The 18,451-nt window shown below is 36.9% G+C and overlaps 1 long non-coding RNA gene across 1 annotated transcript in view; it reads right to left on the bottom strand.

Moving 5' to 3' along the window:
* Positions 1 to 14,294: 14,294 nt before the first annotated feature.
* LOC111086804 overlaps positions 14,295 to 18,451 on the bottom strand; it is a 12,525-nt gene continuing 8,368 nt past the window's right edge. The window contains exon 3 of the long non-coding RNA XR_002611518.1: positions 14,295 to 14,402. This is a non-coding gene — a long non-coding RNA (uncharacterized LOC111086804). The remainder of the gene's footprint in view (positions 14,403 to 18,451) is intronic.

Raw genomic sequence — 18,451 nt, 5'->3', positions numbered from 1 at the left:
GAGATGACAAAAAATATTTTTAATTTTAACATGAAAATTACCTTGCACATGGAGTATTCAATACAAGTACTCAATATATTCATGTACAAATCTTTATTTTATTTTATTGAAAATACTTCACTTTTTCACATACAAAAAGTCATATTTGTTTCTTGTTTGAGAAAAGCAAAGGAATTTCAAGATGATTTGCAACAAACTGACTCTGAGCTAGGAACCTCACCTGGTAAATACATTTTTAAATGAATTTTTAAAATCATTACAACTTGTTGAGATAAGATGTTCTTTTCTTTTGTTAAACCTTAGTTATTTGAAGTATTTAAGTAAGATTGTGACAGTCAAATACCATTATCAATCATTGTCATGTTAGCAGCTTATATGATTCATGTAAGTGTACTTATAAAATAGTTACTTTTTTCTATTTTTACTAGATACTAATAATTGATTAGATCAGTACTACATTTTTGTAGTACTCTCATTTAATGTTGATATAAATTTAATAGTTATAATTCTCAATATATTGGGTATATCTTCACAAAACTTGGCAGTCTTTCAATTAATATTACAAGTCTTTTTTAACATCCCTATTTCCCTTTTTTAAATTTAATATTTTTTTTTAAATCTTGCTCAGATCATAACTACTTAATAAAATACCTTAATTGACCATTCTACTTTTGTTACCATTTTTTTAATGCAGGATGAGATAATTTCTGAATTCACTGACAGTGATGATGACCTAGGTAGTTCAAAGGACAATACAGAAACAAGATAGGTAGCTTAAATGAAAATGTAACTGCCAAAAAAAGTAAACAAAGAAGCTTAAGGTTTCAGACATAGTACAGACATTATTTCCTCAAACTACAAATCCCTATTTTGACTCTCCCAAATATAACAATTTTTAATAATCTTGTTTCTTTAGTCTTTTTAAGTCCATCATGGACATAAATGTGTATAATAGCAATACTGTCCTACTTGAAACAGTTTAGTTTAGTGTGTGATGCTCTCTCTTGGGAAACAATGATAACCTTTGGATATATTGGGTGGCTATTGCTCCTGATATTATTTCCACAATGTTATCATTGATAGTGGTACTACATGTATGATCACTATGATGCATGGTGATCAACATGCCACATGTTATGTACGTACATATTTGTAAAATATATATAGCTAGTATATTTATAGAAGGACTACTGAACAATACTGGAATGGTGCATGGACTGGATTTCAAAACCTCCTAAGTTTTATACATACAGTTCATGTTGGCTAGTATTTATATCTATACGCACGTTTTATAATTGTTTCTTTAAGTTGTAAAGCCATATATAGATTACTATATGAATTTTCCAAGTTGTATAGATGCATGCATGTATATCTAATGTAAATATAAGACAATGTGTAACAATATAATAGTATATGTCTATATACATTTTTTTATATTTCTTATATGTGTTACAGTTCCGCCCCCCCTTTCTCCTCTCTGCTGGCCACAGTTTTGCTGCAGCTGGCAAATTCCTCTTAGAGTGACATTCTGCACCCTCTACAAGATCAAAAAAATGTGTTAATAAACAATTATGAATTGATTATATTAATATAATTCCATCCCTTCCCATTTCTGATGAAGTTTGGGTCATGACACTTCGACAACTCTCTTCCACTATGTTGATCCTAAACTCTGGTGGTCCATTGCTGCTGCATACCTTATCTGAAACATTAATATTTTCCTACATTGGAAATATTTATAGGATAGATACTTACCTATTCTCACAGTTACAGCTCTTCTTGATTTGACTGCCCTGTATTGGGAAGTGGGAGGATATAAGTTTGTATTGGAAATACACTTTTAGTGTAGGAAAAGTATTACTACCAACACAATCACTTACCTCCATTCACAGTTACAGATAGAATCCAGCATTGATCAGATGGAGGAACCAGTGTAAAAGTACCTAGATGAACACCTTTCAAAAGTATCTGAAGAGCACTCCTGGAGTGTGCCCTTGTTATGCTGAAAAAAAGACACTTGTGGGAGACTGCACCACATTTAAAGCAGGTATACTCATCACCCATGTGGAGCCAATAGGTGTTGTGTTTAAAAAAAGAGCTGGAACAAGATATCAATTCCAAATCTCAAGGAAGTGGAATACATGTTGAGTGGCTAGGGTGCACTGGACCATAAATTGGATGTCAACTCCATTCCAGACTAGTGGCACCGAGAGTGACTCGACCAGCCTCTATTCCAAGAACCTAAACCATCAAGCATGCAAATCCAGCACCATCTGCAGTTGTAAACTCTGGAAATGTACATCCAGACAAAGACAGGAATGCAACATGGAGAGTTAGTTGTAGTCCAAAACCAAATGGCATTTGGAATGAAACATTCAGTCCATGATAGGAGAGAGTTCCTAGCCCACACACATGTGAGGACTTGTGGCGGGTGGTCCAGCTCCAACCAAAACCTGTTGCCCAGAAACCAACATCCAGGTGATGGTAGGAGGAAGTGTTCCCACCCAGAGGGATGTACTGCAAACTAGATGGAAATATCTAGTCCAGACCTGCAATATGTGGCATATACCAGGAGGATGGTCATTATTTCTACGCAGGCAGAACACCACTGCCTTACTCTCGACCAAATGGAAAAGTGCAAAATTAGAAGGATTCCTTCATGGTCCACAACCCCAGTGGTTAGGAACTGGTAAGGACTATCAATCTCCACAAGAAGAAGGCAAGGATAAAACACATTGGAAAATCCAGAGGAGAAAGTGCAATGGATGACCACAAAACCCTATTTTGAAAAGCAGTGCATTCCTGATTCCAGCAATTCAAGGAATGTCAGGGATGGTCACTGATCCCCCTCTACTTTATTTGTGTTAGTCCATGAGTGTATGGTCTGGTACAAACATATTTATAAAACAATATACCACAAGGATTAACCTGCAAGCAGTCTTGTGGAACACCACATTCCAATAGAGAGCATTATAACCTGTTAGGCCATACAGTGCAGATTTTAAGAAACAATATACCTGGACAGGCACTATTCCTTACAGAGCAGAATCTGGGTAATGTGTAAAAGAGGCCAATGAAAAGATAGAATTAGCAAAAATTACTTGCCCACTCATAGATGAACTGAAGAGTTTAGAATGGTAACAGAATGAAGACAATATCCAGCTGAGAAGCCAACTGCATGGTGATAGAAATAATCAAACACATAAGTGAGAGAAGTAGCCCCATGCCAGCCTGGATGATCTCCTCCAAAGAACAACAGAAATGAGCAGCTGAGAACAGTGGGAGGAGACAAGTCAGAAGAATTAACAGGATTCAGGAGACAGGGAAGAATAGGCATAACAAATAAGTGGTCCAACCCATCCAGTGAATGTAAGAGGAAAAAGGAAATGGAAGGATTCCATTGGATAAACAATCCTGAGCAGGAGTCATGAAAGGAAGTCGTGTGAGTCACATAAAATCTTAAAGCTCTGACTAGACACAGGGAACAATTTGGATCAGAACAGGAGTAGAAATGGGAAAGGAGGGAAAGTAAAAGGGAGTGAAGGCAAAATTACCATCACAAACTACAGGAGTCCCAGGGAGGAAGAAACAATAAGAATAAAGGAGAACATTGGTGTAGCAGTCAAGGGTGTGAGATACAACAAGGGCAAAAAACACCCAACCACCGACACTCACAAGCCAACATGATGGAAATGTAAAAAACAAAAGGTAGAGGATAAAGCTGTTAAAGAAAAGAAATTGGAGAAATGATGTACAGCAGGTGAGAGAGGGAAAAAAACCAACAGAAAAATTATATAAATGATGGTACACCAACAATGGCAAAAGACAGGGTGTATGGGAAAAAAGAACACTACCTGTGTGAAAAGTTCGAAACCATTTGCAAGGGTCCAGACAAAAGTCACGTGAGAGGAGTGGTCCCATGCCAGCCTGGATGATCTCCTCCAAAGAACAACAGAAATGAGCAGCTGAGGACAGAGGGAGGAAACAAGTCAGAAGAATTAACAGGATTCAGAAGATGTGGAAGAATAGGCATAACAAATAAGAGGACAAATCCATCCAGTGAGTGTGATAGGAAAAAGGAAATGGAAGTATTCCAGTGGATAAACAATCTGGAGCAGGAGTCATGAAAGTCATGTGAGTCACATAAAATCTTAAAGCTCTGACCGAACACAGGGAGCAATTTGGATCAGAACAGGAGTAGAAATGAAAAAGGAGGGAAGGTAAATGGGAATGAAGGCAAAATTACCATCACAAATTGCAGAGGTTTCAGGGAGGAAGGAATGATCATAATAATGGAGAACATAGGTGAAGTGGTCAAGGGTGTGAGTTACCATGACAGATTGTGGGTCAGAACAAAGCCACGAGAAGAATACGGCATAGAGTGGTTGGGATAATGAAAAGGATTCTTTAAAGAAGATAGATGGGAGGCTATGCACAAATGTAGAGGTCCCACCAATCCTGATTGACAACATCAAACACCAAAGCCATAGTATGTGAAATTGTGGAGCAAAGCAGAGGAAGTTCAGTATGCAATGCATCTATCCAGGGATCAAACAACTGAAAAGCCTTGTGGTTTGAGGTACCACTCCATGGGAAGAAAATTGATGGGAGGGAGAAACAATCTGCAACAAGAAAGAGAGCACCGAGGAAAAAACAAACAAACAAACAAAATTTGGCAGCAGTGAGACCAGAACAGGAGATCCAAATGGTGAAAACACAAAGACCTGGATTGAGTGCCCTCTTGCCAAGTGATGTAAGAGACAACAGTTAAATTGTCAGAATGAATCATAACCGTCTCACTCCTCAGAGCCAGTAGAAATGATCCATATTCCTACAAATAGCTATGAGCTCCAGAAGATTGATAGGAAGACTTTACTCTGCTAATGATCAACAGCCATACATTTCCTGGGCATGGCAAAATGCACCCCTTCTCAGCAGCAAAAGATGTGTAAAAAAGTGTACATTTGGATGGCACCAGGCAAAACCATATTAATGGTAAGGAGGATCCCTGGTGAGGTTCTACCAATCATGAAATACCTAATGAAGAAAACTCATGTAAGCATGATCTAGGGGAACAAGGACCTTGAAGGAAGCCCAAGACCCCAAAAGAGAAAGAACCACTCTCACAGGGAAAAAAAGTGAGGAATGTATATACTGAACTAAAAGCTCCATACAATGCAGACCAAGAGGAGAAGGCTGGGTGAGCCTAAGATAGGAATGAAAGGACACCCCAAACGAATGAGTTACTGGGTTGGGGTGAAAGCAGACTTCTCCATTTTGAACAGCCAATACACCAGAGCAGCTGTTTGAAGGAGAAAATGCAAGTGGAAGACACAGCAAATGATGGAACCAGAAGAAGCCAGTCATCCATGTAGAGGTGAAAACGTAGTCATTGTGCATGAAGACAGGCAAAACACTTGACCAGATGTAGGATGGCAAGCCTGTAAGGAAGAGCATAGAACTGATAAACATGTTCTCCAAGGACAAAGCAAAGAAAATGACAGGGAAATAGGGATGTGAAGGAAGCCATTGAACATGTTGAACTTTTCATCCAAGAATCAGGTGCAAATGTCCTTTGATGGGACAGGTAAGAGTCCACAGTGAACCAGGGAATCTCCTTAAAATGGTTCAGACAAGAGAAACTAAAATGAGTTACTAATCCCTAGTCTTTTTGGGGACTACAAAAGATGGGAATAGAAACCTGGTATAGTAGAAACTACATGTTCCATAGTTTCCATGAAAAGAGAATCCTGAACTGCCTCGGAAAGAAGCTGGCCAGAACTAGAATCTGAGAAAGAATGAAGGGGTATGGAAGAGAGATAAAGGAGGAGGAGAGAAAAGGAATAAAGTCCTGAGGACCAGACCCTATAAATCCTAGGATTGGTGGCAAATGTTTTCCAAATACTGGCAAAATGAAAGAGCTTGGTCCTGACTGGACCACAGTCTTTGGAAAAGTCACAGGTACTGTTGATGGCATGTGAGGGCTACAGTAAACAAGAAAGAGTATGCTGTGATGAAAGGACTTGTGAAAGGGGGAATGTGTAAGGGTAAGGCAAGAAAGTAATCCTGCAAAAAAAGGCACAGGGAAATTAGGGTCAAAACTCCAAAGGGAAGAAAAGAATCCAAATGCAAATTAACCAGAACACGATTCAACTAACAAAGGTACACAAAAGTAAGAGCTATGGCTATACACAGGGGGAACGGCATGCTAACACCTGAATACAACTGACTGGCAAAATGACCATCATTTACCCCGATTTCAGGGGAAAGGAAAAAGACAAAATGACTAGCATTTGGTGCTTCAGTGAAAAGGATAGTGGATGGGTCATAAGACAAAAACAGAACTTTCCTGTAACACCAAGTCAAAAAAAAATAGGTCTCAGCATGACCACTTTGAGAACAAGACTGCAATGCAAAGAAATGGGGGAAAAAAAATTTCATCAAATCCTCGTTTTCACGTTCGAATTCTCTGGGAAGGAGAGAAAGGGTTGTTGAACAGGAGACTCCCGGCACCACATGAAAAAAGCCATCTACCCACAGAATAGGGCTGAAACTTCTGTGGCTGAAAATGTCAAACCCGAAGCCATTGTACCAGATGGTTGGTAACTGGAAGTGTCAGAAGCAGTAATGGCCTTGACTTGAAAATGAGAGTACATGATACCATGGTTGATTACTGGTACATAAGTCAGAATAGCACACCACAGAAATGAAATGAATTCAAGAAAAATAAAAAATAAGTTAAATAATTGCAAACTTGAAAGGGGACAGTTGTTGAAGTTCCAATATCAAGAGCAACGAAGCACAATTTTAACAAATCAAAAAGGCAAGCTAGACATCTGAAAACTGTCATACCAAATTGAGAAGTGAAGATTGGGTTCACCTGCATAGAGGGAGTCAGCTGTGAAAGAAGGGTGTGTCACACTCCTATTAGTGAAAGATTGTCACATTCTCATTTGCAGGCTATAACATAAATGAACCATGTGGTATACACATAGTGTTAGGTGGGAGTTTCAAGGCTTGTGACGAGCCAAATAGAGGAGGTCAAATTGAGAATATCTGTAACTGTGAAAAGAAGTGATGATATCATAATAAATATTTTCTAAATAAAATATATAGCTACAAACTTTCTGCCTAGAAATGCCATCATTTTCACCATCTCCTGCTTGCACAATTCTTGTCACTCCTTATAGTCAACTTCAAGAATAGCTACTCTATTTGCAGTATTTATAAAATTTGAAATCATGCAGTATTGGCTTTAATTTGACACTTACCATCAGCTTTTCTGTGATTGCCAATCCAATGCTTGAAACTGAGTTTAGTGCTATCTTTTAAACTACGGCTTATAGACTTCTGTTGTGGGAGACAGGATAGACATTTATTCAATCTTTTAGACATTTGTGTAACATTTTAAGTGTTTGTGTAATATGGCCGAAATCTATCATGCAGTGGGAAAAAACTGTGATCCTGACCTTTCGTGCTGGAACCTTATACATACACAAATGATATGCGACATCACTACAGATGCAACAATCAGTTAATAATCACTTTAATACATGTGTCATGCCTACCATATAAACATTAAATTATATCCATGGCCTGCACACAGCTCTATAGATATGCAAGTAGTAGATTTTGAGGCTCCAAATAAAGCACAGGCTACAGTGAAACGATTGGGTGTGAACAGTTATACAGCTGCTATTATTTGTTAGGTAGTCAAATATGCATAAAAAACTACCCTATACAATATGCAATGATGCATTTAGTAATGCTGCCCAGATTTTATTACAAAACTCACAGCCATTTTTGCTGTAGGCTGGTGAACTACATTAAATAATAATAAAGAACAAATGGGTGATCACTATTATGAACCGCTACCATGGTTTATGATAAGAGTATACTTCATTTCAGTTTACAGATGATTTAGGCAGTCTTCACGATGAACAAAGTTGAAATGGACAGTGACTGCTTAGTTCAGAGTGACACTTGAGGTTAGAGTTTTAAAAAAATAATCTACAAAAGTAACTTGGTTGGAAAGGCAATGTCTGAAAGACTTCCATCATTCCTCTTCAGGTCAAACTACATTTGTAGGTAAGTCCTCCAAAACCTTTCCTCAAGCATCACTGATCTAGGTAATTTCTGCTCATTTAAACTTTGTTTGCTCACACTTCATTTTAGTTTACTGAAGTAATATCATTTATAAATTGCTCCTTGTATATAAATTAGAACTGAAATATTTCACAACTTTTGTTTCTTTTAAATAGAAATTGTAAGAACTTCTTTACAAATATGTTGAGAGATTGTTAAAGATAAAAGAAGATTATTCCTAAACAATACACATTAGAAATGTCACAGTTTAAATCTTTTTTTAATTGGTAACTCATCATGCTAAATTATTTCTAATTCATTAAATGGTTTGACTTAAAGAGTCTCAGAAGTTTAAAACACATTTGATGTCATATTACACAGCTGAAATAAATCATGGAATTAATTAAAACCACATATTCTTCTCTGTTGAGTATTAATTATGTACTTACCATAAAAAGGAGAATAGGTTATTAACACTATGGACATGAGTTCATGTATTTGACATGACCTGGAACCACCATAAAACCATGAAGATATATATATATATAAATCAATACATCAGTGCTAAGACATACATTATTTGTTCCTAGACAATTAAAATCAGCACTATAAAACAATAATGGACTTAATACAAAACAAAAATGATATAATGAAACTAAAATTTAAACTTATTCCCCATTTCCATTCCTCATTGTCATCCTCAAGAGATAATAGATAATGCCTGTGGTCATAGCACCTAAACCCGTTGGGGATATTCTATCTGTTAGACAAAATCCTGATTGTGATGCAAAACTCGCCAGCAATTAAGGGTTGGAAGTTAAGTGCTTGAACCTATGTCTCAATTCCAACTGCCTTTCACTGTCTGCAGCCAGTTGTGTGAAGGCAGTTATCCTTAATATTTAAAATTAAACTTAACGTAGAATTAAAACACCCTAAAAATTCTACAATGTAAAACTCCCAACCTCAATCCTTATATTTGATATGATTAAAAAAAAACAAAAAAATACGATACTGTTATACAACAAATGAGTCATCTTAAATTCCTACAAAACTCCCAATCTCGACCCTGTTATTCAATAATTATTGATATTAAACAGGGCTAAAAACTCTTACTTTAATAGTTTTTGTGTTGAAAAATGTTTTTTATAAATTTGTTCAAGCATAAACTGGGTGAGCTGAGTCAAGCCCAGCTAACTGAAGTTGGTCATTCTGCCCCAGTATACCAAACATGTCTTTTGTACACAAAAAAAATCTAATTTTTCAAATAAGTATTTTTACTAAAGATTTGTCTGTGAAAATATGGAGTAAGTATTGACTGCTCCAAGTGCAGTGATTTTCATTTTAACGCTCTCTGCCTGAGCACCATTTACTGTGTATGTCACAACATTTTAGTGACTTACATCCATATTTTAATAGTATACAAGTTTTAAGTTCATGATTTTACAAGTAAATATTTTTTGAAAATCCTGAATTTCCCCTAATGTGACACATTTTTTCTAGATATCTCCTCTTTTCTATTTTATCCACTACCTCATCAATAAGTATAAAATTTAACATAAATTACTCACTAGAAAATTATAATTGTTCACACAAACCATAATTTTTATATCCTTCAATTTTGTTTGGTTAAAGAGCTATCAGATAGAAAATCAGACCTCTATTATCACACACACCTGTTACATCCTCTCTTCCTGGATTTGTTAATAGTTCTCTCTTATGTTTAATTCTATACTATCTATAACCAATAAAAAGCCAAGATTTTCATCTATTACATTGAACAGAATTGTCAATTTCTCTGGTACTACAAGCTTTGTTCACACGGGAAAGGTAATGACTAGCTTAAGAGAATTTGTAACAGCTCTTGTCTCATAGTTAGTAAGGCAGAAACGTTGTGATAATTAGAGGAAAATTGTCTGCTTTTTGCATGTTACTATTCTATGTTCTTCATGCATTGTTTAATTAAATAAAAATTACTGCATTACTACCATTAGTACAAAAAAAACTAGGGCTAAGTGTCATTGACAGTCGACAGTTCTTGTTTTTCATATTTATTCATTATTATTATAGAAGTAAACTAAAATGTAAAATAGATATCTCTTCAGGTTAGTTAACCCTCTTCAGAAGAGTCATGAGTCAAAGGCCACATCATTGCATTTGTTGATTCGGATTCAAAATTTTATTGAACTACTATTTCATGAATTTATGTAAATAATTTTGGTATCAAACTGTAGATTATAATTCAAATGTTAATATTATACATTATCTAATTTCTTAATTTAAAAGTAAATATTAAAAACACAGTTAAACATAAATGTTTGTGTATCATGTGGTAATGCAGCACTGGTCACAAATTAGATGTTTGTGATGTCAAAATACCAAGTCTATAGTTTCATAAGAATTACGAACTCAAATTACAGATATAGAGGAGCTGGAATATAAAATAAGAACCTCATATCTTTTCTATCATATCTGGTTCTACTTAATTTGCCATTTAGACCATATAATCTTGCCATACAAATTGGAAATCACTTTGGAAACATGTAATTCACATTAATGTAATGAATGATGTAACGCATGAGCTGTTCACGAACATACCTCAATAAGAATTTATATTATTATTTTAAATTATCTTACCTAAACAGATTTAATAAGTTTCTAATTTTTACATTTCAGTCACTTTTATAACAATACATCAAAAATATACATGAAAAACAAGATATATAAAGTACTCACCTTTGACCTCTTGTTTTTTGTTGCGAATTACTGATGAAATTTAAGTCTACTTTTTTACAATGACAATACTTGTACATTAAAAATTTTTATTTAATTAAATAATGCACATAAGAACACAAAATAATAATATGCAAAAAGCAAACAATGTCCTATAACTATTTTAAGTTAACTGGGTTTCTTACTAAGACAAAACAGGTTTAAAATAATTCTCTAAGATACATGATCTGAACAGTGTGAGATAAACTTTCAATCTGAAGCCAAAACTGACAATATTATGTACCATTTGATATAAAACACCAATTATGATTGATATAAAACACCAGAGAAAGTCACTGGTGATTTGAGAAGGAGGGTGGGAAGGAATGATAGGTGAGTAAGGAATGTGGGTCTGATTTTCTAGTTTGTGACTCCATAAACAAAGAATACTGAATGATACAAAAATTAAGCTTAGTAATATCAATATTATAATGAGTAATTTACATTAAATTCCATACTTCAGAGAGGAATGATAAATCAGAGGAGGAGGAAAACCTAGAGAATAAATGCCATATTTCTCATACTAGCAAAGCTTAAAAATTTATTTAAATATTTCCTTATAAAATTAGGAAATTAAAACTTGTATAATATTCAAATTTGATTTATTAACTATGTTTAGATATCAAATTTATTTGTAAACATTGACAATAAGGTAACACCTGCAAGAATTCATGTGTATCATCTAGCTACAATATCAAATCCACTAGGAACTGACATTCAGTGGATGGTAGGGAGAAGGACAGCAATATGAGGTGCATCTCCAATCCAAAGCCTGGGGACATTGGGAATTTATCGTCCAGTCCACAGTAAGAGGAGGGTAACTATCCAAACACATGTGAAGACTTACGTTGCTGGTTTGGCTCCAACAAACACCAGATCCACTGGGATTTAACATTCAGCAGATGGTAGTATGGAGGGTGCCTCGGCCTAAGGAGCAAACTGTGATATGTATATATATATATATGTAGTGGAGTGCTACATCAAACACCTGGTGGCATCAGGAATTGAACATCATGTATGGGGTAAGAAAAGAGTCACACCATCTACTCCTGCAGAATGCACATTCAGGATGGCAGACATCCATGGTCCACCACTCAATCAGCTAGGAACTGGTTAAGTGGAAAGGACTCCCATACTCCAATAGAAGAAGGAGGAATATAATGTACTGAAAAGTCTGGATGACTGCAGCACCAGAGACAGTGCAATGGGTGACCACAATAGCCTATTTCAAAGCAATAATGTTGGATGAATGTCAAATATCATGGATCATCAGAAATGGCCAGCAATCCCTGTCTGCTTTATTCATGTTAGTCCATGAGTGTAAAGTCCAGGACAAACATATTTATGAAGAAAAGACCACAGGGCATTCCTATGAGTGGTCTTGCAAAACACCCCATCTCAACGGTGGGCATAACATGACATGGCGATGTGTTATGATATTGTATTTTGAATACACTGAAAGAGTTGATCAATAAACACTTGACAGCACCTGGAATTATAAATGAGGTCCACAGTAGAAAGAGACTCAAAGTAAGTCATCTAGCGTGGTAAATAATCACAGGTCTTATAGTGTGGATTTAAGATTAAGTATACCTGGTCAGTCACCACTTGCCACAGAGTGGGATTCAAACATGCAAGAAAGGCCCATGCAAAGAAAAAGAATGGAGTATTTACCACTCAAACTGTAACAGAGGAGCACAAAATGTTGACTGAAGGAAGATAATATCCCTCAGAACAAGAAACAGTCAGTTAGTGATGATAATAAACAGTAAAAGTTTGGGGAGAAGTTCTCCAATGGATGAAGGAAATGAGCAGCTAGGGACAAGATGAGGTGTCAAAGAGGAATGTTCAGAAGAGAAAAAATCCATCTAGAGAAATGAAAAAATAGGCCAGGTGTATCTACTGATAAACCCTACCATAATGGTAATTGGATAATGGTCACATGATTGGGAAGGGTTTCAAATAATAAACAACAGGAGAGTCACCATGGAAGGAATAGTGCATGCTCCATCACAGGCAAAAACAACAACCGAACAGAGATAAATAATCTGCCAATGTAATATAGGGCACCCTGAATATGACAAGCCAGAACAAGAAAATGAAAGCTGAGGCCCAACACAAGAGGACTAGTGGCCTACACCAGAGGTCACTTAACCAAGTGCCCACTTGCCTGAAGATTTACAAGACTAGAGATGAGTAATCAGTAAACATTACCACCAACTGTCTCTGTAAGGCCATAAGGAAATGAACCAGAGCTCAACTAACTGCTGGGAGCCCACAGTGGTGGAAATGCAAGAGGACTTCAAGAGATACCATCAACCCAAAACAACTGAAGCACTCAATAAATCTCCCAATCCATAAAGGGAAGCACCAAGAAAAGGAGACATTATGGACTTGGAGGAGGAACATTCAAAAAGGTATTGATCTGATCGAGCCAACCAGGCTAAGTCAGTCACAAAGGAAGGATGAATGGAGTCTCCAAGGGATCCCAAATGAGGCTCCACTGAACCAACAAACTCATGAAAGATAACACAAGAGGACATGACCAATAGGGATGAGGGCTTACTGAGAAGCCCATTTACCCAAATAAGAGAAAACCTCATGCAAAATTGGAAAAGTAGGGGAGGAGAGGCTGCAAACCAGAATTGACCTAGCCCTAAACCAAAAAAGAGAAAAAAAATATGAACAGGGTATTGCAAGGGGGTGAAAAAAAATGGTTCCACTTTAACCAACCAATCAACATGAGCTTCTATTCCTAGAAGAAAAGAGGAAGAAAGGATCAGTTTGTGAAGAAGCCAGACATCTTTGCCATGGTGGAAATGATAGCTCCTGGAAAGGAACAAGTCGGGTAAAAACCCAGATCATCCTAATTGTAAGGAGCCAAGGAGTGGTCCAATGGAGGAGTCTGGAATGAAGATACACAAACCTTATGAACCCAAAGAAGAAAGCCAGAAGGCAGGGGAGTAGTTAATTAGGAGGAATCATCTGTCACAACATCCTCATCCTCCAAAAACCGGGAAAGAAAACCAACAAAGGGCTAAATATGACCCCATGGAGATATGTAGAAGGACTAATAAATGGGACAGAACTAACCAAATGATGACAGAGCACCAGTCCCTTAGCTTAAAGGCATAACAAACAGAAAGGAATAAGAACCCCAAATATATTTAATCTTAACATCAAAATCACTTTGCACTCAGAACAGTCAACACTGTGAATCATAATATTCATGGACATATATTTTTAAAAAATACTTAATCATAAAATCAGATTTTTTGTGTAAAAAACTTGTAATGATTACTGAAGCTTGTCAAATTTTGTGAAGACACACAAAAGCCACATTGAGATCACGAATTTGGTTGAATCAGCCAACCCCATAGCAACAGAATTAATCATTTTATTCTAATACAAAAAACCACAAAGTTCTTAATACAGTATTACCTCAGTCTTCTCTGGTACTCCATTATAATTCTCTTCCAACTCCTGTTTTGTAACACCAAACCCATAAATTATATGTGAAGATCTTTCTTCAAAGGAAACAGCTTCTCCTGTTGATAGATATAATGTAATTGAATATACTATATGCAACACTATCATAACAAATGATCATACAATGAAATGGCACATCAGTAACAAAAATTAAACATATTTATTCCACTCACAGGAATTAAACTATTTCAGGGTTAAGTTCACAACACAATATAATTGTAATTCAGTCTTCATTGCTGTTTTTGTACAGAATGGAGTTTCATTTCTTAATAAAACTTGGTGCAAAAGGCTGTAACAAACTTTGAATATTAGTTGTAGTTCTAGATATAATAGGAATATAATTTGTCAAATTTTTTAGCTGTTTCCTGACTACTAAGCTTATTTTTCAATCATAAACTATACTGGAAATTAAGTTATTTCACCATAACATTAGCAAATGACTCTTGTTGTGTATACGAGTTAGTTGTTAAAGCTAGTTGTTTCTTTTAGGGAGAAATTTAGTTCATTCATCAGGTTGTTTAGGATAACTTCAATTTTGTGGCAATGTTACTGTGTTAGCAAAGCTTTTCCAGGTAGCTTCAACATTGGCAAATAAAGTTATACAGTAGATAACTTGAAACAGGTTCCATCATGTCATATGCATACATAAAGAATTAAACCTTATACTACTTCCACTTCCAGGTGAAAGACCTAACATGTAACATAAGAACTTGTATCTATCATCAAGGAAATTTGGTAACCAGTGAATATATTGAACTGGTAGATTGCAATTTCAAAGTTTGTGGAAGCAGGTTACAGTACTATTTTCAATTAAATGTTTGGATAACTGAAAAAGATCAATATATAAAATGAAGTTTACTATTATGGATCAAAAGTTAATAAAGAAATAAATTTAGATACTTTCATCTGTCCTTGGAATAAGATACACGAGGGACAACAAAATGACAGAACTGGAACAATCTCCCTTACCCCCACTATGACCCACAACACAGAAGGAGTATGTCTATATAATATAAATCAACTCTCCCAACAGCAAAACTGACTGGAACCATCCAAAGAGCAATAACATCCTCTGCACAGGGATAGAAAAATGGACAGAACAGGAACAATCCCCCTTACCTCCACGGTGTCCCACAAAACAGAAGGAGTATAATCAAGGGAGGAATGTAGGCAACCATAAACATGTGTGAGGATTATGTTGATTGGTTCTAATCTAAATCCAAAACCTAGCCATGGAGTACTGATATCCATGTGGGGGTAGAATGACGGCTCCCAATCAGAGGGAAGAACTGCAATATGACTACTCACTCCTTTGTGATAGTATAATTCATATTGGAGGATATCACGTCATCTTCACTGACAAAACACCACTGCCCTACTCTACAGTGAATGGTTATAGCCATCTTTGTGTGGAACCCATTCAGGAGGGTGGCTCCACAATTTGACCACCCCAGCAGCTTGGAATTGGAAAGCAGTAAGGACTCCCATAATCCACTTAAAAAAAAGGGGGGGGGATGTACTGTAGAGTCCAGATAAATGTCATCACTGGAGACAATGCAATGGGTGACCACAAAACCCTATTTTGAAAAGCAGACCATATTAATTCATTCAATACAAGGCATGGCAGGGATGGGCAGCTATCCCTTTCTGCTTTACATTTGAAGTCCATTGGTGGTACAGTCCGGAATTGATAAGTGTATGAAGCAATTACATCACAAAATTATTCACCTACAAGCAATCTTATGGAACACCCTATCTCAACAGTGAGCATTGCAAAGCCATGGAATATAAAGTGCAAGGCAACATGGCTGTAAAGTGCAGATTTCAAATTTAAGAATACCTGGTCAGGCACCGCTCGCCATAGGTCATGATCCATATAATGAATAAATGAAGCAAGGGCCCCTGAAAGGAAAAGAAAGCAAGAATATAAATTTACCCAGTCAAAGTCACACTGAATCTTGAAAAACAGCCACAGGCAGCAGACAAAAACCTGATGAAGAAGAAACCGTGATATGATGTAAATAATAGGAGATGAACATATAAGGTGTAGTCCACATGCTCGATTGTAGGATATCCTCAAAAGGCCAACGAAGACAAGATGCGAGAGAAAAGGTGAGGTGTTGAATCTGATGAGAAGAGCCTAAACATATTCTGGTAGGAAGAAAACAAGGAGGAATATTCCGACTGAAGTAAAAGTCAAACCCAATTGGCGAGAGTAAAAGAAGAAGACTGCAAAGGGATATAAAGTCAAGAACAAATACCACAGAAGGCAATATAGCAACAAAGGGTATGTACCGGACATAGAAGTCTATGTGGATTGGGACGCGGCTGGAGATGAGAAATAGAATGAAGAGAAACAACCAAAAAGGAGGAGTTATCCTCCCTAGCTGCCTTGGTTTTAAGGAGGAAGGAATGATTTTGATAAAGGAGAAGATAGGTAGGGTGGTAAAGCATATGTGAAACATCAATGGCAAACAAATTAGACCTTCGACATCTATAGGCTAAGAGGAGAAGGAAATATGTTTTAAAGGAAAAGTGAAACATAGGACATGAGGAGAGAGGTTCAAACAGAAGTAAAGTGAGTGAATGGTGGACTACATTAATATCCCAGTCTGGAAGAAACACTGTAAAATGGTAAGGACAGTGGAAGCACAGACTCAACAGTATCTGGAAAAATGAAAGGTATGAGATAAGGCAGCCCAATAATCCAAGAGTAAGGAGACCGAAGACCACACCAGTCGAAAAGCCATGTGAGGAACTCAGCCACACAAGTCACAGTACTTCGGTCCATGGGTAATACCCAAATTGCAGACCCTGTGGAACATCTTCCCTTGGTGCTGATACACTTCCATTGAAGAAGGACTTATGGAATAAGCTAGCAGGAAAACAACTTTATGGGAGAAACCTCATTTTCTCATCAAGAACTGAATAAAAACTTGGTGTAAAGAGTCAGGACATGAATGACTGTATGTAGAACTAGTGACCAAGGTTGGTGAAGAAGGGAGGGAGCCAAGGTGAGGAGTAAGGGAGGGAAAAGTTTCAGTTGGTGTAATCATGGAAACTGCGGTTGAGCTGGCCAATAAGGAGCAATCAGAAGGACTCGCCACACAGTGGTATGGATAAGAGAGTCCACCCAATGAAGAAATCGGATAGGAGGATAGACATAAAGGAATTTGTGAGACCAATCCTGGCTGAAGGTATCGACAGCCACAGCCCAGGGCTGAAGTACCAGGAACCAAAAGAGGTTAATGTGTGATTGGCAAATGCACTCATGTGGGGAAAACACCCACAGATTGCAATCAGCACACAATGTCTGGTGAGAAGATGTTTTTTTGAAGTTAAGCACAAAGCAACACAATGGGCTATCTGTGCTCTGCCCACCATGAGTATTGAAACCCAGATTTTAGTGCTGTAAGTCCGCAGACACACCACTGTGCCGCCTGGTGAGAGGAAACAAGCAAATCAAAGTGCGACAAACCAATTAGATTAACCTGCCCACCCAAGCAGCCATTTGAAGGGGCTGATGAGTATGGTTGGCTGACTCCATGAGGCAAGAATAATGTGCACTGGTACTGGCAAGGAAATGTGTGAAAGTATACAAAGAGATTAATATTAATAAGAAATATATTTTCAGGTAAGGAAAATGTTAATTTCAGAAACAATATACTTATCTCTCCACACAGTAGCTAGAACTCTACACTCAGATACAGTAGTGGGACCAATGCAATTGCAAAAACCTAGATGAGACAAAGGTGACAGAAAAGAAAAGCCCATGGAGTGTAACACCCTATACAAATACATCACTGTAGTTGTGTTTCATAAAACACCATTTCATCAACAGGCACTTTATGAACAAGAGCAGAGGATTTAACACTTTCCATCACCCCTAACTCAATGCAGGTTTAAGGAATTAAGTACATCTAGCTGTGAAGCAACATCGGACACTGGATTGGTTCTGATCTATCATCACTATAAAACAGGCCCCAACCAGACTGTTGTGGTTCCACTGCTCAGGGTTGGAATTATAGGGCCATGGTTCCTAAATTTCACATTGGTGGCTAGGGCATTTGAACCTCAATATATATATATATATATATATATATATACG

Source organism: Limulus polyphemus, unplaced genomic scaffold (genome assembly GCF_000517525.1).
Source record: "Limulus polyphemus unplaced genomic scaffold, Limulus_polyphemus-2.1.2 Scaffold1446, whole genome shotgun sequence".
NCBI lineage: Eukaryota > Metazoa > Arthropoda > Merostomata > Xiphosura > Limulidae > Limulus > Limulus polyphemus.
The sequence above is the reverse complement of the archived record's forward strand: the minus strand, read 5'-3'. Positions and strand labels throughout refer to the sequence as shown.